The following is a 24,677-nucleotide window of genomic DNA, read 5'->3' as shown; positions in this document are numbered from 1 at the left end:
GTGCATGTGTGTGTGCAATGTGTGTGTGTGTGTGTGTGTGTGTGTGTGTGTGTGTGTGTGTGTGTGTGTGTGTGTGTGTGTGTGTGTGTGTGTGTGTGTGTGTGTGTGTGTGTGTGTGTGTGTGTGTGTGTGTGTGTGTGTGTGTGTGTGTGTGTGTGTGTGTGTGTGTGTGTGTGTGTGTGTGTGTGTGTGTGTGTGTGTTTCTCACCCAGATACAGCCAGGATAAGACAGCATTCCCAGGCACCACACCCAGGTACACATTTAACTTTCGTGACAACAGACTGTTGACAGAAGGGGCAGAGTATTTTGGCCGGGCAGGATCCCAGGACTGTCTGAGGCTGCACCACTACAACGGTCTGCTGCAGCATGTTCTGCACCACACTCGCTAGCAGGCAGAGAGAGACACGGGGGAGATGGAGGACAGACCGTGTGAGGCTGCAAGTATATGTAACAAACCATCAAATACACTGACAGCAGCAGGGCTGACCCCTATTAGTCGATTAGTCGACTAATCGGTCGAAAGGAGCTGTAGTCGACTAGCCAACCTCTTAGTAACTCTTAATTTTGGCCAATCATAGTCGACCATCCAAATCCTTAGTCGGGGACAGCCCTAGACAGCACACACATCCACACGTACAACACTCACTTTAAATAAACAACTCAGTGTAGCACCCACTTTACCCCCTTTGGACACTTTAACACACTTTATATTTATTGGCAAAGAGATTCGCACTACAACTCATACCTCATTGCACCTTACCCTAAGTTGCACCTCATCCCATTTCTGCATTGTACTGTATATTGTTACTTTTTCTCTACTCTGCATTGTATATTGTATATATGTATATTGAACACTTTTGTTTACACTTGTTTACGTACTTGACCTTCTATTTTATACTTATTTTATACTTATCTATTTTTATCTAGCACACTCTCGGGAGCAAAACAGAAAGAAGCATTTCATATAAAAGTGTTCTGCATTTTTGTGCTAATAACAGCTAATAACTTGAACTTGAGATGCTTTTTCTTATTTGCAGTGATTTAAAAAAATATATACGAAGTCATACTGTGTGCTGTTTGATGGACAAAGTAGCTGCTGGTGTGTGGGGGTTGCGGGGTCACAGGTGACTTCGTGGCTGGCGGAGCAAGGACAGGGTAGGGATCTGTCGCCACGGTAACTGTAGAAAAAACATATTATAGCTACTTACATGCCTGGATAGTCTGCATTTTAACGGTGAGTGAGTAAGTGAGAGTGAGAGAGAGAGAGAGAGAGAGAGAGAGAGAGAGAGAGAGAGAGAGAGTGTGTGAGAGTGAAAAAGATAGTGAGAGAGAGAGAGAAAGAGAGAGAAAACGAAAGAGAAAGCACCTGCTTCTCCATGGGATGGATGGGGTATTGGTGGTAATGCAAGGGAAGCATTGTAGGTGGGGGGAGGGGTGATGAGGGACACTGTGTTCACGTAGTACGATGGTGGATCCGTCATCTGATCAAACATGAAGCTGGTGATGAAGATGAGCAGAGACAATGTCACCTTCACGACGAAAACACCTAAAGCACATGTAAATATATATATATTTGTTTTTATCAAATGAAGCTTTCAAAACCAAAACAAAAAAAGATAACATCTGTAACCCTCAACAATAGACGTTTTTTTTTTTTTTTCAACCAAAAGCTTATTATTTTATTATTATTACTTATGACTTATTTTTAAGTTCTTACTAATATGCTGTGATCTATCAAAAGCCATCAGCAGATCAATATAAATACCAATAGCACAATCATCATTTTCAACTGCCTTTGTTATTTATTATGCAATTTCCATTACTGCACAGTAGTAGTAGTAGTCCAGAAAAGATATTTTTTTAAACAACTGGCCTCAAGAAAGACTGTGACATTTACAATGGCCGGGAACCCCAGCGCCACCCTCTAAGCTGGTGGGTATGGGGAACCCCTCCTCTACAAGTATCCCAAGGCAAGCCAAGCAGAGTCCATCATCCCGCGCGCGCGCACACACACACACACACACACACACACACACACACACACACACACACACACACACGGTGTAAATATGCTAAATGTAGTACCTAAATTAAAAAAACAGCGGTCTTACCGGGAAGACGAACAAGGACACTGAGACACTATTAATAATAATACACCCATAATGATGACACAGTCGTGACATCAGAGCTCGAACAACCAGTTCTCCTCTGTAACGGGAAAGATGTGGAATGCCCTCCCCGACCATCTGAGAGCACCACAGACCGTTGAGGTTTTTAAAAGGGGCCTAAAAACATTTATTTTTAACAAGGCATTTGCATGGATTATTCTTTTACTTTTATTCATTTTTATTATTATTTTCTTTTAAATTTATTTTTATTGTTTTTATTCATTTAACTTTGTATCTTTATCTCCTCTAGCACTTTGAGATTTTCACAAATAGAAAGTGTTGTACAAATTGAATTTATTATTATTATTATTATTATTATTATTATTATTATTATTATTATTATTATTATTATTATTATTATTATTATTATTATTATTATTATTATTATTATTAGTCTGTCTCTCTCTCTCTCTCTCTCTCTCTCTCTCTCTCTCTCTCTCTCTCTCTCTCTCTCTCTCTCTCTCTCTCTCTCTCTCTCTCTCTCTCTCTCTTTATCTATTCATTGATTGTTTGTTCCTCTGTCCCTCACACATTCTCTCCATATATTTTTATTATTATTATTTTTATAATATATGTTACAGCCACAGCCAGGAACTTTCTCTCCAGCAGGTCTCCACGGCCTTATATGGGTCTCTGCCTGCCCCCGCCTCAGCGTCACTCTGCCTCTGCCCACCTAAACCTGAGAACCCTCACATCATCACAGAGCCAGGATAAGAGGCCTGCACCCCTGCCAATCCTGGTCCGAGTGTTGTTTTCACCTCCCTTGGTAGTAGTACTCTTCTCTACATTCTACTGTAGAGAAGGAAACACTAGGATTAACGCAATCATAGTATATACGGTTTCTACAGAGTAAATTTCGCAGAGTAAATTTGACTCAAACTGAGTAAATTTGACTCCAACTGAGTACAGTACATTTTACTCAAACTTGTTACGATATGATAAAGTGGTGGTAGAACCCAAGGCAGCAGGAAAGAATAAGCAGGGAGATGAGGCAGGAGTCGACGGTCACAGTTCAAAGTGTTTACTTTGGCAACTTCCAAAAGTACATATGAGAATAACAATAGGCACAGCCGTGCTGACACTGACTACAAAACAAACCTAACCAGAAAACGGACATAACACACGAAATAAAAGATGACAAAATAGAAACTAATACACTTACTTTTAGACAGAGCAACACTACAAAGACGACGTTTGATACAGACAGCACAGGAACAACGACGTTTGATGAGAGTCCTCGCTGTCAGGTCAAAAGATGCTGCTGGCTGTCTCCTATGTATCGGAGGAAGCGTGTGATAGACTTCAGGGCTCCCTAGACCGGCAAGTAGGGGGCACATGCTCGCAACGACCAGGAAGGGGAGGGGGGGATTGGCATAACGACTAAAGAGGCAGTTACGCTTTTCATTCCAAAGGGGATGTGATGGAAAACGAAAGACAGGTGGTAGATAATGATGGATGTTGTCATCTATGTATGTGATGCATGGTGGGAACAGAGAGAGAGAGAGAGAGAGAGAGAGAGAGAGAGAGAGAGAGAGAGAGAGAGAGAGAGAGAGAGAGAGAGAGAGAGAGAGAGAGAGAGAGAGACAGAGACAAGTAGTAGGGAAATAACGGGGTAGAAAGACAGATAGGCGGGGCAGGGTTGGATGGGGGGGACTAAGAACCACATGGTTCCCATTCCAGAGGAGAACTGGTTGTTCCAGCTGTGATGTCACGACTGTGTCACCATTATGGGAAGTGTCTCAGTTTCCGTGTTCGTCTCTTCCCGGTAAGACCGCTGTTTTTTTACATGCAGTATAATTTAGGTACTACTGTACATTTAGCATAATTACACCATTTGTGTGTGTGTGTGTGTGTGTGTGTGTGTGTGTGTGTGTGTGTGTGTGTGTGTGTGTGTGTGTGTGTGTGTGTGTGTGTGTGTGTGTGTGTGTGTGTGTGTGGGGGGGGGGGGGGATGATGGCTTGCCTTGGGTACTTGTGGACTTGTTTACATGAAGAGGTCCCTCTGACAGGACTAAACATGGACCATAATTAATTGGTCATGTAGTTATGATTAATGTGAGTAGTGAGACGTTGTAAAGATGTTTACTTTATAGCACTTCTATAACACTTGCTACATGATTTATTATGTATATGTAGCAGTATAATAGAGCTTTTTGAAAGATCTAGATTTAGATTTTCTATGAACCAAATATCTAGTCATCCATGGGTAATATTGAGGCTCATACATGAGGCTTGAGGCCAGTTGTTTAAAAAAAAAATCTTAGATCAATTATTTGTGACAACTGGATCTTTTCATTGGCAAATAAAAAATATTGAGTGAACCAGTATGTATTTAGGTGTTTACTGTGCAGTAATGGAGATTGCAGAATAAATAACAAAGGCAGTTGAAAATGATGATGGTTGTATTGGTATTGATCTGCAGAAGGCTTTTGATAGATCACAGTATATTAGTGAGAAATTGGAGAAGTATGGGATACGAGGTATAGCTAACTCTTGGCTGAAGAGCTACTAGGAAAACAGACAGCAATTAATGACTGTGTCAGGATTTAGGAAAGTCCTACCCCAGGGATGTGTGATAGGTACAACACGTTTTATACTTTATATTAATGATATTTGCAATGTTGCTGAACTGTTAAAACTTTTTAATTTTTGCAGCTGATACAAATTTATATTTGATTTGAAATCTTTATTTCGAACATGTAAATAAATACAAACAATATAAAATCAAAACAAATCATTGATCTCAAGAAATGTAATGAAAAGAATTATAATAATAAACAAAAGCAAAACATAACTCAATTTACATGTTCGAAAAGGAGTAGGAAGAAGTATACACTTATTTAATCCTACCCCTTTTCCACTACTCAAATGAGTGTACTAATTTAAAACTTTACAAAACAAATATATAATATGCTAAACAAAAAACAAAAACGATATATGTAAAACATGAAAGAAATAAAATAAAAATGTAAACACCTGTGTATGTCAAATCCCTTCCTCATCCCTGTACCTTGTGAACATAATTTCCTTATAATTCAGTTTGAATTGTCTCATATTTGGACATAGCTTTAGCACCACATTCAGACTGTTCCACAGTTTCACTCCACATATTGCTCAGAAAATAATTTAAAGGAAGTTCTGTATGATTTTCTCAAAATTCTCAAAACTTGGTCTGACGTTAATAAATTGTCTTTCAACATGCCGCTCCTTCCTCCCCGACCTCGGTTTTCCGCACGCGCCGAGGCCGGGCAGTTGTTCCCGCTCGCCGGGGGGATTTTGACTATGGGTGAATTCTGGGTGGGGCTTGTGTAGTGATTGTAATGGTACATAATTCACCCACGGAACTAATGTTAGGAACATTCTAGAACATTAGTGCCGCCCGAACATTCTGGAACGTTTGTGATGATGTCATGGCAGAACATTCTAGAACCTTAGTTCTGCCCGATCATTCTGGAACGTTCGTGATGATGTCATAGTAGTACATTCTGTAACGTTGGCGATGATGTCATAGTATGGCAGGACATTCTAGAACCTTAGTGCTGCCCAATCATTCTGGACCGTTCGTGATGATGTCATAGTAGCACATTCTGGAACGTTGGTGATGATGTCATAGTAGGACCTTCTAGAAACCTCTAGCATGCCTATTTAAGCGGTGCATTCTGTTTAGCTTTCTAGTAATGTATTGTATCTTGTAGTTGTGCTGATTAATATTAAAGGAGTTACCTTCGACTTCAGGACATCGCCGCAGTCTCCTGTCTCTCAGCACTACACTGAGAAGTACAGAAGACTACATTTATGTTTTTTGGAAATAGATGGGGATATCGAGTTAAAAATCTGTAACTTAAAATCAAAAGAGTTTCTGAGATAAAGTTTCTAGGGATAGTTATTGATCAGAAATTAACATGGAAACTATTAACTATATTAAAGGAACGTTTTCAAAGTCAGTAGGAATCCTGTATAAATCTAAGGATATATTAAATTGTAAGGCCTTGTATATAATTTACTGCTCACTTATTACATATCACTGTGTGGAAGTATGGGGGTCAACATTTAGAAAGACTGTAAATACAATAGTCTTACTGCAAAAGCGGGCCATTCAGAGCATTAATACGGCTGATTACTATGACCACACAAATCCACTGTTTATAAAGTCTCATGTACAATACTTGTCGAGATGGAACTATTGATTGATATGTGCTCTGTGATAAATGGTTAATTTTATCAAATGTATCCTCTCTGGTTGAGCTCCTGGGATGAATGGCTTGCAAATCTTCAAATACATCACTAGCAGAAAAGGGACATGCAAAATTGAGGGACATGGCTCAATGTGGATTGATTGATTGATTGATTGATTGATTGATTGATTGATTGTGTAACTCCCTCTACTTGCAATGATGACAGCAACACGTTATTTTTATTACTGATTGGATTTATTTACATCCATAGTATTTCTACTTGTCTCTAATGTCCCATGTCTTTGAGAGCTAATGTTTTAGAATGTTCTAGCATGTTCAGCTATGACATCATCACTGGCGGTCCTAATGTTCTAGAATGTTCCTAACATGGGTGAATTATGTACCATTACAATCACTACACTAGCAGCCTTTAGGTAGGAACCAAAACCTGGTAGGAACCAAAACTTAAACTGAACACAGAGGCAGTTACAGATTGATTGATTGAAAATTTTATTAACAGATTGCACAATGGGTACAATACAGTACGGCTCAATACACACAATTGTTAAGGGGATGCAGACCAGAGAAAGACGTTTGTCTTGTTTACATCAGGGTCCCCCATTTTCAATTCATAATGAATTGTAAGTAAGGGTGCAATTAGCACCGTGCAATCCATTCTTTCTGGATCTAGCCCAGAGAGTTAATACAGGGACACATATATACCTACAGGCAGCTCTCACTGCCCAGGTGAGTCTGATTGGGCTAACGAGCCACCCACTCCACCATGCTCCCTGGTGAATCCAATAGCATATATTTGCAGAGCCCGGCTTGTACTGTGTGTGAGGGCTTGTACTGTGTATGACTGTGCGTCGGGGCTTGTACTGTGTGTTGTTTCCTGTAAAACCCGGAAGTAGTCAGTTTGTGCTGTTTATTTTTACAAGCAGTGAGGACTCGACAGCATTTGCATTTCTGTGTTCTGTGTTGCGGGTTATGGTTAGGGTTAAAAATAAACAGCACAAACTGACTACTTCCGGGTTTTACCGGAAACAACACACAGTACAAGCCCCGACGCACAGTCATACACAGTACAAGCCGGGGCTCTGCGGCTCTGCAGATATACCCTACTCGGTGAGTCAGCAAACTCACCAATTAGCAGACAGAGTGGGGGTTGTCACAGTTGACAGTCTGGAGTGCATTATTGTATTGAGGCCCTGTTTAGACGGAAACGCTAGCAGGTGAATCCGCAAAAATATTTTTTTGGATGTGCCTTTCGTTTACGGAAACGGCGTTTTTACGGGGTGAAACCGTAAAAAAGTGAGACCACCTTCCAGGGTGGAATTCCTAGAAACGATAAACCTGTCAAACCGCATAAAACGATGACGAAAGGGTTGTCAAGGCTCTCGTCGCGCGTACTGCTTACATCACAGGCATGCGCCAGTAGCCTAGAAGCGTAAACAAAGCATGTCTGATTCTATCCATGGCGATCACCTGAAGGCTACATTGGCAGTACTTTTAAATACACAAGAATCTGTCCCGCGGCTATCACAACTATTAGTACTGGACCCACTGTCTGTGAGTGACTCTGCTTTGGTCCAATCACATTCCCCACCCATCAGAGGCAGAGTAGGGCGGGTCTTCTCAGCACGTCATGTGACATATGCGCCAATCGTGTGACAGCGGGGCTCCGTCGTCTCGAGTCGTTACAGCGTCGTCTGCACGCAGAATTCCATCCCAAAACGCTAGTCTAAACGCAAAATTAAAAGCGAGACCGTAAGACGACTTTTGCGGTTTCTGTTCAGACTCTCTCCGTCTAAACGTAGCCTGAGTGTGATGACTGAATAAAAAACCACTACTACTACTACTACAGGTCCTCTGGCAGAGTTACTGCTCTACATGTGCTTTAGGTGTTTTCGTCGTGAAGGTGACATTGTCTCTGCTCATCTTCATCACCAGCTTCATGTTTGATCAGATGACCTCCTGATGGATCCACCGTCGTACTACGAGGCCAACCTCCACCCTCCCGTCGTGAACACAGTGTCCCTCAGCATCACCTCTCCCCCCACCTACTATGCTTCCCTTGCATTACCACCAACATCCCCTCCATCCTATGGAGAAGCAGGTGCTCCCTCTCTCTCTCTCTTTTCTCTCTCTCTCTCTCTCTCTCTCTCTCTCTCTCTCTCTCTCTCTCTCTCTCTCTCTCTCTGGTGGAGCCATATTGCTTATTATGTAGAATGTTTTCTTTTTGACAATCATGTGTTTGATATTTAGATTTAAACTCATTCTATATTCTATATTGTGTATTTATTCATCATGAAGCAGAAATAATTTAGTTTGGTCATGTGGAATGATTGATTGATTGATTGATTGATTGAAAAGTTTATTAACAGATTGCAGAATGGGTACAGTACAGTACAGCTCAATACATACAATTGTTAAGGGGATGCAGACCAGAGAAAGACTTTCGTCTTGTTTACATCAGGGTCCTGATTGCGTGCTGATTGTGCCCTCTATGTTGATTTGGTATGGTAATGATAGGCCTAATGGTTCGCTGATTGATAATCATTAGCAGGTGTTAAAGTGGATGTCTACCGGGAACAAGGGCGTTTTTTATTCGGAAAAGACAGGGCAATCATACAGTTTTTCGACCACACACACGCAGCAACCACACTTTAATATTCACAGTTTGTTTTGTAGTTTGTTTGTTCGTTTTCGTTTGGTATTGTGCATCCTATACTTGGAGATCGATGGGATCACAATGTAGAAGGGTGGATTATCCCTGCTTATGGGAGTAGTGATACACAGCCACCTGGTAGCAGGATACAATAGAGTTGGATCTATCTGTACCCCCGTCTTTGGCCCGGAACGTCGTTCTGGAGGGCGTGCAGCAGGAGCGGATGGGGCCCAGGATTTACTAACCTGGGGGGTGGTACTCTGGTCTTCCTCGCCTTCCAAGGCTGTCAGCAGTAGCTCCCCACACACTCTCACTTCCCCCAGTACCTCCGTTAGCCCTCCCACACCCGGTGACTGTCAGTTCAATAGTTATATTGGGCTTCCCTTTAAGCAGTACCCTTCCTTGACCACCTGTATAGACCCTCAATGAATATGCTGCGAATGGGGTGGAAGGGTTAAATAATTATACCAGTCACAAGTATTTACCCGGTCACAAGGTTAGCATATGATCAGAAATAGACACACACACCGTGCTCCCATTTACATCTACTTTATATATAAGCCTGGTCAATTATCAGTTACAAGTTGTACTTTATGTGGTTCATATGGCATGTATTCATGAACGGCACCGGGTGCTCTCACTTGTATTGTAGGGGAACACTATTCCCATCATAGGCACCTCGTGCTCAATACATTAATAATAACCCTGCTTGGATTAGGGGAGACCCAGGCACAAGGTAAGTAGTTCAATGGGAATTCAAGAACGTCACAGTAATACACCAATACAAAAGAAACCATTTAAATGTGGGCCCACGTTACCAAATAAAACCTACTCTAAAGCCGGCTTATAATGTTTGGGGTACCCCTAGACACTCTAATGGATATTGTTGTGGGCACACGAGGTACCGTTGTACTTAGCCAAGATGGCGGACCCACTCTCATCACCTCTCGTCCGGGTGACAAGATGGCGTCGGGCGATCCCGCGAGCACAGGCAGCGGGCTGGGGTAGACAGCATGGGCAGTGGTGAAACTGGAGGAGCGTGCTGTGTTGTGGCGACCTCTGCTGGTGGGGAGAGGTGTCCTCTGCGGCGTCGGAGAGACGTCCACTGCGGGCTGCTGTCTGATGCTGGCGCGCTCTAAACTGTTTGGCTACCTTAAACACAGCTAAACTGTGGGTCTTAGTGCACCCTCCTGCTATCGTCTGTACTACTAACGCAACGTGGCTGTATGCACCACCGGTCTTCAGCGCCGCGCCCCCGGTATTATACTGGAGTCAATATAGCCGTTAGCAGCATGCTAATACACCGCACACACTGCTACTATAACACGTTATCTATGGACGTTGGTCCTTCTTTCCGTATCGCTTACTCACACACTTCACTATTGCTTGTACTTCTAGGATAACACGTTATCTAGCAAGTACTCTCTATCACCCGTCGCTCTCCATCGGGGCTCTTCAACACCACTCTTCCAACGGGGCTCTTCCAGAGCACACGCCCGTTGCGACCGTTCATGTCCAAGTTCACTGTCGAAGAGAACTTCCTGGTGTTCCGCCCTCCAGGTAATCATCTCTTGCTCGTTGCTTCTCTCTCCTCCGCTCCACCTGCCACCACTGCTACCACTGCCCCCTGCTGGCAACCGCAACTGATCCAACTATAGGACCACTCCAGAAAGGGAGAAAGATGCTTCAATGTTATGTTAGTGATCCCTATCGAAGCCGGAGAAAGAGTAGCACCTCGCATCATTAGTAGTCCGGGCGAGATATCAAAAGGAACACTGTTTATCACACTTTATACACACACAGGGGAAGTAACAGTTAGTCAGCACTTCTGAATACTTAGCAGAATATTCAGGATGTTACAACAATAAACAACATCTGAACTTGATACGACTCAACTGAATTAATTGTTTGCTGGAAAAGGTGCAACGGGAAAGTTTTACCCCGATCTGATCGCGGCTGATGACGTTTGGGATTTGCCGATATTCTCTCTCGGAAACTGAGACACTTCCCATAATGGTGACACAGTCGTGACATCACAGCTGGAACAACCAGTTCTCCTCTGGAATGGGAACCATGTGGTTCTTAGTCCCCCCCATCCCACCCTGCCCCGCCTATCTGTCTTTCTACCCCTTTATTTCCCTACTACTTGTCTCTCTCTCTCTCTCTCTCTCTCTCTCTCTCTCTCTCTCTCTCTCTCTCTCTCTCTCTCTCTCTCACTCACTCACTCACTCACCGTTAAAATGCAGACTATCCAGGCAGGTACATCACATTAAGTAATTTAGCTGATGCTTTTATCCAAAGCGATTTACAAGTTCTGTACGACAAGTCAGCAGGAAGGGCACAACTCAAATCAGCTGAGTAACTATGTTCATCAAAGTGTTGAGTGCTACAGTGTAGGTTAGTATATTAGTACAAGTGCATGACAGTAAGGTTAGTTAGGTTTTTTTTCATTTATTTTTTCATTTCAGATATTGGTTGAAGAAGTGTGTCTTTAGTCGACGGCGAAAGACTGGACGGGTTTCGGCTGTCCTAACTGTTGTGGGAAGTTCGTTCCACCATTGTGGGGCAAGGACTGAGAATAGGCGGCTTCTCTTTGATGTCCCTCCCGGCGCTTGGATAGGAGTGGGTCTGAGGGGCCGAAAGATGCAGAGCATAGGGGTCTTGATGGTGTGTAGTTAGAGACCATTGACCAGAGGTAGGTGGGAGCTGTTCCAATGGGGGCAATGGGGAGCCAGTGCAGGTCCCTAAGAAGTGGGGTGACATGGGCTGACTTCGGTAGGTTTGAGATCAGGCGCACGGCTGCATTCTGAATGAGTTGAATGAGTTGAGGAGTCTTGGTGGCAGTGGTCGGAAGCAGTGCGTTGCAGTAGTCGAGGCGGGAGATGACCAGGATCTGGGTGGCTTCTTTTGTCAGGAAGGGGCGGATCCTTCTGACGTTGCTCAGGAGGAATCTGCAGGTTCTAGTTGTCGCTGCGATGTGAGCGGAGAAGTTCAACTGGTCGTCGAGGACAACACCAAGGTGCTTGGCGGTCGGGGACGCGGTCACAGCTGCATTCCCGACTGTGATGGAATGGTCGGTCAGGGGGGAGGATTTGGCCGGCAGGTGGAGCAATTCTGTTTTGCTTAGGTTCAGTTTGAGGTGGTTGGTCGTCATCCAGGCGGAGATGTCGGACAGACAGGCTGAGATCCATTCAGAGACGTGTAATCAGTAAGTTGGTTGGATACAGCACGTTCAAGTGTTTTAGACAGGAAAGAGAGAAGAGAGACAGGACGATAGTATGGCGGTGGGGTTCAAGGTTGGTTTTTTTATGACCGGTGTGACTCTGGCTTGTTTTAGGGATGTGGGGAGCACCCCCGAGTTGAGGGAGGAGTTGATGGTTGCAGTTAGAAATGGGAGAATGTCTGGTGCTATGGTCTGGAGGAGTGGGGAGGGTAACTAATCCAGCTGGCATGTAGTGGGACGGTTCTGCGTCTGTAATGGTAGAGAAAGATGACAGAATGAAGGATGAGGTTCTCGATTCAGTATTTGGAATGGGTGGGGGTTGGGAGAAGGAGCTGTGGATGTTCTCCACTTTTTCTTCAAAGAAGATCGCAAAGTTTTGGGCAGAGAGAGATGAGGGGGGAGGGGGTGGGGGGGGGGCAGTGAGGAGGGGGGACATGGTAGCATGCAGTTTGTGAAGGTTCTTGGCAGAGGCCTCGGTCCTGTGGTGAAAGAAAGAAGCTTTGGCATTAGTAATGGTTTTGGAGAAGGCTAACAAGAGGTTGTGATATGTGGCGAGGTCAGCAGTGAGACACTTTCTATACTTCCTCTCTGCCGCTCTCAGGACCTGTCTATAGGTAAGTAGCTATATGTTTTTTTCTACAGTTACCTTGGCGACCGATCCCTACCCTGTCCTTGCTCCGCCAGCCATGATGTCACGTGTGACCTCACAACCCCCACACACCAGCTACATTGTCCATCAAACAGCACACAGTACGACTTCGTAATTTTCTCCTCCAATCAGATTACATATTTAATCACTGCAAATAAGAAAAGTCATCTCATACTGTAGCCTCACAAGGTCTGTCCTCCTCCATCTTCCCTGTGTCTTTCTCTGCCTGCTAGCGAACATGGTGCAGAGGGTGCAAAGGGTGGAAAGGGTGGAGAGGCCACCACAGCAGACCGTTGTAGTGGTCCAGCCTCAGACAGTCCTTGCCCTGGGATCCTGCCCGGCCTCAATACGCTGCCCCTACTGTCAACAGTCTGTTGTCACGGAAATTAAATTTATACCTGGGTGTGCTGCCTGGTGCACCTGTGTTCTCCTGCTTTTAACTGGGTGAGAAACACACACACACACACACACACACACACACACACACACACACACACACACACACACACATATATATGCACACACACACACACATGTACACCACACACACATCCACATAGACACACACACACACATACAGCATAGATGGGTTCCCTGTTTGTAAATACGCTGTGTTTGAGCCAATCAGCAGTACCCACTGCAACATGTGACTGAGTTGTATGAATGCTGAATGCTGAACAGTTACAAACGTAATTGAATAACTCACAATGAGCTAATTGCACTGTTAGTGTTTATGTCCTTAATGTACTCTGTATTTATGTGGACATAAATAAAGCATCTAATGTGTGTGTGTGTGTGTGTGTGTGTGTGTGTGTGTGTGTGTGTGTGTGTGTGTGTGTGTGTGTGTGTGTGTGTGTGTGTGTGTGTGTGTGTGTGTGTGTGTGTGTGTGTGTGTGTGTGTGTGTGTGTGTGTGTGTGTGTGTGTGTGTGTGTGTGTGTGTGTGTGTGTGTGTGTGTGTGTGTGTTTAGGTTAGTCTGTGGCTGCTGTCTGATTCCGTTCCTCTGTCATGAACTGCACGATGTACATCACACCTGCCCCGTGTGCCACAATCACCTGCACATATACAAGAGATGAGGACCGGAGACTGATCCCATTAATCTATACCATGCTTAGTCATATAGCTATAGTCATGCTGAACGTCAGTTAAATGAGTGGAGGAAGTACATGGGAACCACCAGACTAGATACAGATTGTAGCTCTGATTATAACATAAGACACGTTTTTCTGAAGACACATGAAATCCAAGATGATTTACAGCACACTTGTGTCAGTTTATTGTCATTATAGGTAATTTTGTTTTCTTTTTTACTCATATGAGTGCTGTTGATTAAGAAAATAAAAAACAATTTTTGCTGCTGTTGCCAATTATTTAATTTCTTTTATAATAATATTTTGTAATCATTTTCAACCACTGTGATTTGTGCAAAAATACTGTTTCAGTATTTTGATGTTTTATCTGTTTTTTTTAATAAAAGAAAACACTTTTTAAAGGTCTCTCTCTCTATGGTTGGGTTCTGTTAGCTGGTTTTATGGAACTGGTTGCAAGTTAGTCAAATACACAGAATCATTAAACGTTGAGTCAAATCTACCTCTCTCTCTTCTGGTGCCCTCAACCCTTTACTTGTGATTATGTTGACATTCTCATAACATTGCTGAAAGAATATTTCTTTCATTAAAGTGCAGTAAAAGTAATACACATTATTTACCTGAGAAATAGTTCCCCCCCCCCCCCCCCACAAATAATTACTATATTACTACTAATTAAAATATGTATATATCTATGTATAATCCCTACTGTACATCAAGGGGTTTAAAAGGATTTAGATTTTGATTCAAAGATGTTTTTGATTTGAAACCTTTATTTATTTAGACAGTTTTTCAACATCACCCCAATTACATTTGTGTTCTCTGCCGGCACAATCCGACCTAGACTAATTGGACTTGCCAGCAATACGTGCAGAGCAGAATAAGATGTTGATGTCAGAAATAACAGTAGAAGAGATTAAAAAAAAAATGCAATTCATCTGACAAAATCAGGGAAATCACCAGGAGCTGATGGTTTGGGAGCTTCGAAGAAGAGTTAATCCCGTTATTACATGATTAATTTAGTCTCAGGTCAGCCAGGATCTCTCCCTCATGGAAAGAGGCTATCGTTCCCATTATTCTAAAGCAGCGGTTCTCAAACTACGGGTCGCGACCCAAAGTGGGGTCGCGGTTAGGTGACAGTGGGGTTGCCATTGCCAAAAAAAAGAAAAGAAAAAGAAATCGAGAGAAAAACCGACGAGCCCAACTCAGATTGAGTTTTCCACCTGGAAGCTGTTTGTATTTGCCATGTCTCGCACCTTCATCAACGGAGGCCGACACAGTATTCCCCTGTGCATGTATAATCGCAGAGACCACGTCTCGTCTTTTGTGTAATAACCTTGACACTCGCAATGGATATGTTTGTTGTCAGGAGCGCAGAGATAAAAGAAGCGCAGATTTTCCTTGCAGACAAAAACAACCCATTGGCAGATAAATGTGCTGAAAAAAGTAGTAGAACGCGCTCACCTCACTAAACTTGACACTGGGTGCTGTAACATCTGATACCATACATAAAAAATAGGGAAACAAGTCCAGGCACGCACTCCAGGTTTTTCAAATTTATTGGCAGCCTAAATAAATGTGCTGATAATGAATGGCTGGCAAAGCTGGCATATCTAGCTGAGATTGACCGTGTTAACAGAATTCGGCTATAGGGCGACAATAATATGGTCAAGAGGCATGGTTTCTATCTTGAGCCTTAACTGGCGTGGTTTATTATTCACATGGCAGAGCAGTAACACTACAGGTCTTCTCTTACTGAGAGACTGGGGGAAAGAGAAAGAATGGGAGGAGACATCTCTATTTATACTTGCCACTTGGTGGTATCCATGAGTGGCTCCGCCTAGAGCGCCCTCTAGTGGAAACAGTTATATATGCAGTTGGACAGTTACCAGTGTAAACAGTTATATATGCAGTTAGACAGTTACTAACAATCCTACCTAGAACCTCTGCCTTCAACACTCCCACTTAGGTTTGTATTAGCATACTGGGTAACTTCTTCGAAAGACATTTTACAAAGGAAATAATATACTCCAAAAACATCAAAAGAATATGGCAGTCAATATCTACACACCAAACATGGCCTCTGCAAATCTCTTCAATTTCAATTTGGAAGCAGGTTTCGTCATAGCGTCTGCTACCATGTCGTCCGTTGGACAATACAGTACATCAGTGTCATCCTTTCTTCTCTGATGACAGATTTTATGAAATGGTATTTTATATCGACATGTTTACATCTCTGTCGGCACACAGGGTTTCTAGCAATCGCAATGGTTCCCTGGTTGTCCTCGTAAACAACAGTCTTCTTATATACATAGGTATCTATCCCTCCGAGCAGTTGTTCCAGATAAATACACTCCTGTATGGCCATAGCTTTAGCCATATATTCGGCTTCACAAGTTGATAGAGCCACGGTGGGCTGCTTCTTTGTTTTCCACGAAACCAGTGAGCTGTCTGCGTTCAAACTCACACAATATCCTGTGGTACTCCTTCTATCTGTGGTGTCAGCTGCCCAGTCTGCATCACTGTAGGCTTTAAGTCCTAGACCCTTGCTGCTCTTTCTGAAACACAGTTGTCTGTCTGCTGTACCTTAAGATAACGAAAGACATGTTTTACTGTGATCCAATGCTCCTCTGTGGGATCAGCGAAATGCTGTGACAGTTTACTCACTACAAAACATAGGTCAGGGCGGGTACATGTTAAATAAATGAGGCTACCGACAGCTTCTCTGTAAATGTTTACATCTGTCAGTTTCTGAGCATCCTCCTGATAGTCTAGTTTTTGATCGCATGGTGTTTCCCTTGATCTACACTCTTGCATGTCGAAACGTTTCAGGATATTTTCCACATATCTCTTCTGGGATACCTTTACACAATTAGCAGACTGTTCAAAATCCATACCTAGAAAATGCTTTAACCTCCCAAGGTCTTTCATCTTGAATCTGTGGAGAGCATCTCTTTCACCTGTGCTAGGCTCCTGGTGTTGTCCGCTGCTATGATCAAATCATCTACCCAAATAACGATCACTTTTCCTGACTACTTTGACTCGCTCGAGTAAACACAGGGTCTACTGGGTTCTGTAGGAAGTGGTCTTTGATAAGGCATGTATGAAGCATCTCGTTCCAATTTCGCCCGGACTGTTTCAGGCCGTAAATGGATTTTTCCAGCTTACACACTAGCTTCTCTCCTTTCCTTTCGTAACCCTCAGGTTGTTCCATGTATATCTCCCTATCTATGGGTGCGTGCAGATAGGCTGTCTTCACATCCATCTGATGTAGAATTAGATTGTCCTTAGCAGCTTTCTGCACCACTACCCTTATACTGGTCAGATTGGCTGTGGGGGAGAATGTTTCACCGTAGTCTATCCCCTCCCTCTGACTGTAACCCTTAGCTACAAACCTTGCTTTGTACTTATCGTGGCCTTCAATACCCTCCTTGATTGAATACACCCATTTCCTCCCACTGTCTTTCTGCCCTCTGGTAACTTGGTTAGAGTGAAGGTGTGGTTGTCCTCTAGGGACCTCATCTCCTCATCCATCGCTCTCTCCCATTTACTTGATTCAGGGGACACTATGGCCTCTTTAAAGGTCTGAGGTACCCCACTAACTACCCTGTAGCAGTAATCAACGGTGATGGGTGTACTGTCCTCCTCGTCACTCCCTTTCCGAGCATAGTCTGTCAGATACTTTGGGGGTCTGTGTTCCCTCGAGGGGTACCTCCCACTGCTTGGGGCACTTGACGTCACCCTCGGGTGCTCCTCGTCATCGCCCTCTGGGGGTGGCTGACTGTCTGCCTGCATGACCGTGCTAAGTACACTGGGCTGATGTGTCTCTGTTTCTACACACCTTACTCTGGAGTCCAGCTCTGGCTCCTCTGTCTGTGTCTCGCCCTCACATGTTGTCTTTGTGACGAACTTGACTAGCCTGTGTTTCTGCACTACCCCTTTACCGGGATAATAAACCAGGAAAGCGGGGCTTCCCTTGTCATGCCCTACAAAGAGTCCTTTTTCACATTTGGACTCGAGTTTTCCCCTGTCCTGCAGGTACGCATAACACACTGATCCAAATCGGTGCATTCTGGCTAGATTACACTTCTTTCCTGTCAGTGCTGTATACGGGGTGGTGCCCGTGTGCTTATTGAAGCACCTGTTTCTGGTGTAAGCGGCTTCTTGCACCGCATAGTGCCATAGGCTCTTAGGTAAGTTACTACCTACTAGCTTACACCTAGCCATCTCGAAAAGAGTGCGCCATTCTCTCTCTGCCACTCCGTTCTGGTGTGGGGAATATGGACATGACGTCTCGTGTCTTATCCTGTTCTTCCTCAACAGTAATTGGAACTCTCTGTTCGTGAATTCGGTCCCGTTGTCGGACCTCAAACATCTTACTGTCCCATAAGGGGCTATGTCCGCTAGGAATTTTTCTGTGGCCTGGAGTGTGTCACTCTTTGCTTTAAGAAAGTAAACAAACACTGCCCCTGTGCACACGTCTGTAAAAGACTGTACATATCTAAAGCCTCCTATGGACTCGTTCCTTACTGGACCGGCAAGATCTGTGTTAACCAACGCAAGTGGTACTTTTACTTTTTCTGTGGGATTTCTGTTTCTCGATTGAGCAAACTTCCCCTTTATGCACACGACACATTCTTTATCAGGTCTACGCTTTTCGCCTTCAATGTGCATGCCTTCTGTCACTGCTTGCAGTTTCAGTAAATCCTCGTAATTACAATGACCCATAATCTCATGCCATGTCTGAATATCGTGGCTGACGGTTACTTTACACACATCATTGTCATTACACTCTGTTTTCAGGTAATACATTCTCTGATACACCTCTATGTCAAATCGTTGGGCTCTACAAGAACATTTTTACCTTCCATGAAGGACACTCTGGCACCGTTCGCAGTAGCAGCTATTACAGATAATAGTCCTTGTGGGAACGATGGCACATAGAGAGCGTTCTTTAACGTCACTGTACGCCGGCGCCCCCTGCTGTCCGTGAGGCATACCTGTGCGTCTCCTCTCTCTTTCGCCAACCCGTAGGTGCGCTTTCCGTCTGCCAGCTCCATGCTGTGTCTCTCCGGGCGGAAAGTTCTGTCAAAGTTCTTGAACTGACTCCTGTCATTGATGACGTGGGACGACGCACCTGTGTCCACAATCAGTCCCTTCCTTTGGGCCTGTTGCAGCTGCGTTGGCCTGGTGACGTACGCCGTCTGCGCCCTGGGGATGAAGCCCTCTCATTCCGCTACTCTCCAGGCGTCGCCTCGGTCCGTCTCACGCCGACCATCGCCGCCTTCTTGTCCATGCGCGTGTTGCGCGCCCTGGTCGCGTTTCTTCATGCACGCTCTACCTGCGTGCCGTGTGGATCTGCAGGGGCCACACCAGACAGTCCTTGTGCAGTTACTTCTCCGATGGCCTTTCTCTCCGCAACGCCAACATGCCAGCTCCGTCGTGGTCCTGGTCCTTTCCCTTGGCGTTAGCACCCTCTCTCCCGCCTCCGCGGCGGCTGGTTGGGTATCTTCTGAGGCTTCGAAGTTTCTTAACTTAGCCTTGAACTGTCCCAGCGTCATGTCCGTTGAACCGTGTGTTACCAGGAGAGTGAACGGTTTGTACAGCTCCGGTAGTCCTCTCATCATCATCGCCATCATTAGCCCATCGCTTGGTGCTTCTCCGGCACTCCTCAATGGCGTCGTGATCTGCTCCGCTCTGTTGACGTATTCGGTCACAGTCTCGGTTTGCCCCTTCCTCAGGGTCGTCAGTGCTATGTAGAGGGCCATGACTCGGGGTCTTCCTCGCCCGATGTAATGCTCTCTCAATACCTCCAGGCTTTCTCTGCCTCTGTCTTTAGTGTCGCAGAATATCAGCCCCAGGCTGGTGTCGTCGAGCAGCGGTGCTAACTCACATTCCACGTCTGCATTACGCTGGTCGTCCAGGGCTTGCTCTTCCGCCGTCAGTTCTCCCATGGGGGCTGCCAGGATCGTCTCCTTCAGTCCCGCACCGTGCATGCAGCATAGCATGCGCTCTTCCCAGAGCTCGTAGTTCTCTGCTTTTCCATTGAATGAGGGCCATTTGTTCCTCCCTCTGGTCACCACGCGTTCTAAGATGGGGTTCTCCCCCTCGCCTCCGTTGTGCTCAGCTTGCTCCGTCTCCGCCTCCTCGGGGCTCTTGGCTGCTACCTTCCAGTGACTCCCGGCTGCTACCTTCTTGACTCTCCTGTGAGGCTTCTTGGCTTTCATGTTGCTCTTTGATGGTGGGCGTAGTTTTAGCTCCTGTTGGCCTAGCGTCTAGCCACGCGGTACTCCCGGTGCTAACCTAGCCTATACTTTAGCTAAACTTGCTACCCTTATTATTTCGCCCCCGGCGTGATCTGGGCCCATAACCTGTTAACAGAATTCGGCTATAGGGCAACAATAATGTGGTCAAGAGGCATGGTTTCTATCTTGAGCCTTAACTGGCGTGGTTTATTATTCACATGGCAGAGCAGTAACACTACAGGTCTTCTCTTACTGAAAGACTGGGGGAAAGAGAAAGAATGGGAGGAGACATCTCTATTTATACTTGCCACCTGGTGGTATCCATGAGTGGCTCCGCCTAGAGCGCCCTCTAGTGGAAACAGTTATATATGCAGTTGGACAGTTACTAGTGTAAACAGTTATATATGCAGTTAGACAGTTACTAACAATCCTACCTAGAACCTCTGCCTTCAACAGACCGCCTCAATGCGTTGAAACTGGGACTACAGGGTCGGGACACAGACCTGTTTGGACTCGCAGCTCAAATTGAGAGCTGGAATAAGGAACTCCAGTTTATGGCACTCCAGGATATTTTGGGGATATTTTGGGGTATTTACTCAGCTTGATGGCTTTTTGGAGGAACAGAATGTTGCAAAAAATTATTTGAAGCCCATCATCTGTAGCCACATAGAAGGGCTTATTGAACAATTTCGACTATTACTGTACATGGAGAGCACAGACAATTTGGACAACTGGATCCTAGATCCGTTCATTACGCATGACGAAACAGGCACTGTCTTTTCTGTTTTTATGTTCTGGCAACATATTTGGGCAAAATATGCCTTGTTTTATAAATGTGTATACAGAAACAATTCTGTTGCTATTGTTGATTATATTAATTAATTTCATTGATAACATAGTGCTGTAATTTCATTTTCTAATAAATATGCATGATCAAGTTCAACAACGTGTGCTTTTATTTTGATATTCCTTATTATTTTAATCCTTATCGTACAGATAATAGCTTGTTGTGTGACATTACACATAATTTGGTATGTCAAAGAACTGTATGCCCCAGAACGTTTATTGTGAAGTGGCAAACTGGCAGGAAGGAGAGCTACGTTGCCCAGAATATACACATTTTCATAGAATAAATGCCATTTTGCCACTCTCTATTACCGATAACACAGTGACTCTACCTATATCCTGTTCATGAATGCTTTAGTGACAAGCTTAGTAGTAAGTGATGTGAAGTGTGTGGTACACTGCTGAGTGGAGGCGGTGGACAGTGAGCCCACCTTGCTATATATTTCAATGGTAATTAGACTAGTAGGTGAGTACACCCGAAATACCCAGTGAAAGAGATGATACTTGCGTATATCATCGACTACACTACTAGAGCTTTGTAGATTAAGTATGTAAATAATACTACTGAAGTACTACTAAAGAGATTGGTTTTATCTTGTATCACAGTGGCTAAAAAGCTGATAGCATCACGATGGTTTCAACCGGAAAAAATTTGCCGGAAGGTCTGGATTCTTACATATCTCGATGTGATCTATCAAGAAATATCTACAGCAAGAATTTTGGGTCTCAATGAATCCAAAATGACAATGTGGTTAGAAGTGGTGGAGAGAATAAAAGCTAGCATATAAAGGTAGTGTCTGGTTAGGAACAAGTTATAATGGATGGATTATCCAATGGGGGGTCCGGGAGGGGGGGGGGGGGGGGGGGGGTACGAGCTAGAGCATATGTGTGTAGGGTACTAGATAGCAGGTAGGGTATATCCTGTATAAGACATTTAACTAAATGGTGATTTCATTGGATATGCACTGTTAATTAATGCTTGTATATCTTATCGTGTGTTGTCATGTTTGTTTATATGTTTGTTTAAAAAATAATAAAAAAATAAAATACAAAAAAAATTAAGTATGTGGTTTGGACCTGTGATCTATGCTCCTCAGAGAATTATACTCAAGGCCAATTGATTGCGTAAGGACCAGCTGCAGACCTAAGCCCTTTTCACATAGAAATCTCATCATAAGGCGGCTACGTGGTGCAGTGGGCAAGGCGCTCACCACGAATACTGGAGACGCTGGGTTCGCCTGTTCGAGCCCAGCGCTCCACATTGCTTTCAGTTTAGCTGGCCGTCCGTACTAATACACATTGGCAGTATTAGGGGGTGGGAAACTGATGGTTGGGGATCGGGCGTTGTGGACAGCGACTCCTACAGGTCGGTTGGTTCGCCTGCGCAGTAGAATCAGGAAGCGATGGGGGCGGCGCCCCTCCAAAGCGCAGACCCCTGACGCTGAAAGATCGCGCCGCGCAGGTGAAAAGATGCGACTGCTGTTACCTCGAGTATCGGAGGGGACTCGTGCTATGTATGACTTAGTCCACATTGCAGCCGGCTTGTGGGAGGCAAGAAACAGCGTTCGTGACAGGGGAGGGTTGAATTGGACGATACGAAATTGGGATGGGAGAAACATAGAAAATGGGAGAAAAAGTGGATAAAAAAAAAGAAATCTTGTCATAATGCCCCAATGGAGAACCTCCTTTTCCCTCCAATCTGCCAGTTTTACTAGGTTGTTCACACTGAACCTATAGCAAAGAACACATAATGCCGTCATCGCGCGTGCGTTCAGAATGCCGTATTTCCAAGTCAGATAGACGGATAGATGCAGCTTGTCTCAGGTTGTGGTTCTGAAGTATAGGTCTCCAAAGACATACGCACGCAATGAAGAATAATAATAATATATTTGCTTTATAATTGTGGAGCAAATCTCAAAGCGCTACATTGTAAAAGAACAAAATCTAAAAAAAAAGATTATATAAAATAAGCAAGACTAAAACTAGTAAGGAGTAAAAAGAACACTAAAACTAGTAAAAGAGGGCGGCTAGGTGGTGTAGTGGGCAAGGCGCTCGCCACCAATGCAGGAGACGCTGGATTTGCGCCCAGCTCTCCGCATTGCTCATCGTTCATACTAACACAATTGGCAGTGTTAGGGGTGGGAAAGCTGATGGGTGGGTCCTGGTCGTTGTAAACAGCGACACCTACAGTTCGGTCGGGGCGCCTGCTCAGCGAGGATAGGATCTAAGGGGGGTAGTGTGATCCTTCCACACGTTACACCCTCTCAGTGAGAGTCCGCGCTGCCAGGTGAAAAGAAGCGGTTGATTGGCTACACGTGTGTCAGAGGAAGCACGTGATAGCCTCTCCCAGACCGACTGTGCGCAGCGACCAGGAAGGGGATTGGGAATTGGCATAACGACTAACATTGGGATGGGAGAAAAACGGAGGAAAAAGGAGGGGGGGAAAGATAAAAAAAAAAAAAAAAAAGTAAAAGAGTAAAAAGAACATAAAATGTGTGGAGATAAAACTAGACAAATCAACAAAAGGCTCTATTAAAAAGCTGAGTTTTGAGGCCCTTTTTAAAAGCATCCACAGTCTGTGGTGCTCTCAGGTGGTCAGGGAGAGCATTCCACAGACTGGGAGCGGATGAAAGCCCGATCTCCCATGGTGCGGAGTTTGGTCCTTATCAATTTGACATGCATAACTCATAATGATGAGATAAGACAAGCTTTCTAGGCTTTTGAAAATGTAGGGGAGACCTTGCTGATCACGGAGCAGCCGAGATACGAGAGAAGAGTCTTTTTTTCTTTTCTTCTTTTTCTCTCGGCACTTTCCAAAAAACGATTACTAATATTTCCGAGGGTCCAAATGAGGATACAAGGCAGTTATACTAGTAGTTTTTGACCGTGAATGTGTGGTGTCTGTTTTTCAAAATGTACTGTAACCACAAGAAGTCCATTATTTCGGCACCGAAAGGCCCAAAAAGCCACATTTGGTGGGTGGCGGTGGTAATGTCAAGCCCTGCAGTGCTTGCAAGATTCTAGCATTCTAGAAGATTCTCTCTAGTTCAGAGAGTTGAGACCTGAGTGTAATCTTCAAGTGCATGGTGCTCCGTTTTGGCAAAATTGTCCAATGCGTTCTAACGAAAGAAAGAAACTGAAATATGACGTTATTATGTGTGAGCTCCACCACCGTTTCAATATCAGTTAGGATTTGGAATATTTTCTAGTGCATGCCAGGCATTACCCCTGCCCTCATTAAATGTTACTTCACAAACCCTACATTTCCATGTCCAAAACATTGCTTTATCCATAAATAGTAGTGTTACTGTGTTTTCTCGAGACTGGCATATGAATCCAGGGCAGCCAGTTGATGTACAGTACTGCAAGCTTTTGTGTCTCCTCACGTTGCATATTATTTTAATTAGACAGAAGATATGTAGCCTATCATTATCATTATCATTATCATTATTATTATTATTATTATCATTATTATTATTATCATTATTATTATTATTATTATTATTATTATTATTATTATTATTATTATTATTATTATTATTATTATTATTATTATTATTATTATTATTATTATTATTATTATTATATAATGTGGTCAGCCTTTCTTGTATCC

General features: G+C 44.0%; 2 long non-coding RNA genes across 3 annotated transcripts; one reads left to right on the top strand and one right to left on the bottom strand.

Annotated features, from left to right (window-relative positions):
• Window positions 1–214: 214 nt before the first annotated feature.
• LOC311232473 lies at window positions 215–3,559 on the bottom strand. 2 transcript variants are annotated; one of them, XR_014619953.1, is made up of 4 exons: window positions 3,332–3,559; window positions 1,368–1,547; window positions 1,069–1,179; window positions 215–386 (listed from the first exon to the last, which is right to left on the bottom strand). It is a non-coding gene; the product is annotated as an uncharacterized lncRNA (long non-coding RNA). The 2 variants fall into 2 exon arrangements; XR_014619954.1 differs by having other exon boundaries at window positions 1,368–1,498.
• Window positions 3,560–3,878: 319 nt separating this feature from the next.
• On the top strand, window positions 3,879–14,381 carry LOC311232312. The gene is made up of 5 exons (XR_014619936.1): window positions 3,879–3,934; window positions 8,297–8,462; window positions 12,880–12,987; window positions 13,120–13,330; window positions 13,856–14,381. It is a non-coding gene; the product is annotated as an uncharacterized lncRNA (long non-coding RNA).
• Window positions 14,382–24,677: the final 10,296 nt, after the last annotated feature.

Source organism: Notolepis coatsorum, assembly GCF_963971535.1.
Source record: "Notolepis coatsorum genome assembly, chromosome: 7".
Classification (NCBI taxonomy): domain Eukaryota; kingdom Metazoa; phylum Chordata; class Actinopteri; order Aulopiformes; family Paralepididae; genus Notolepis; species Notolepis coatsorum.
This window is presented reverse-complemented; position numbering and strand designations above follow the sequence as displayed.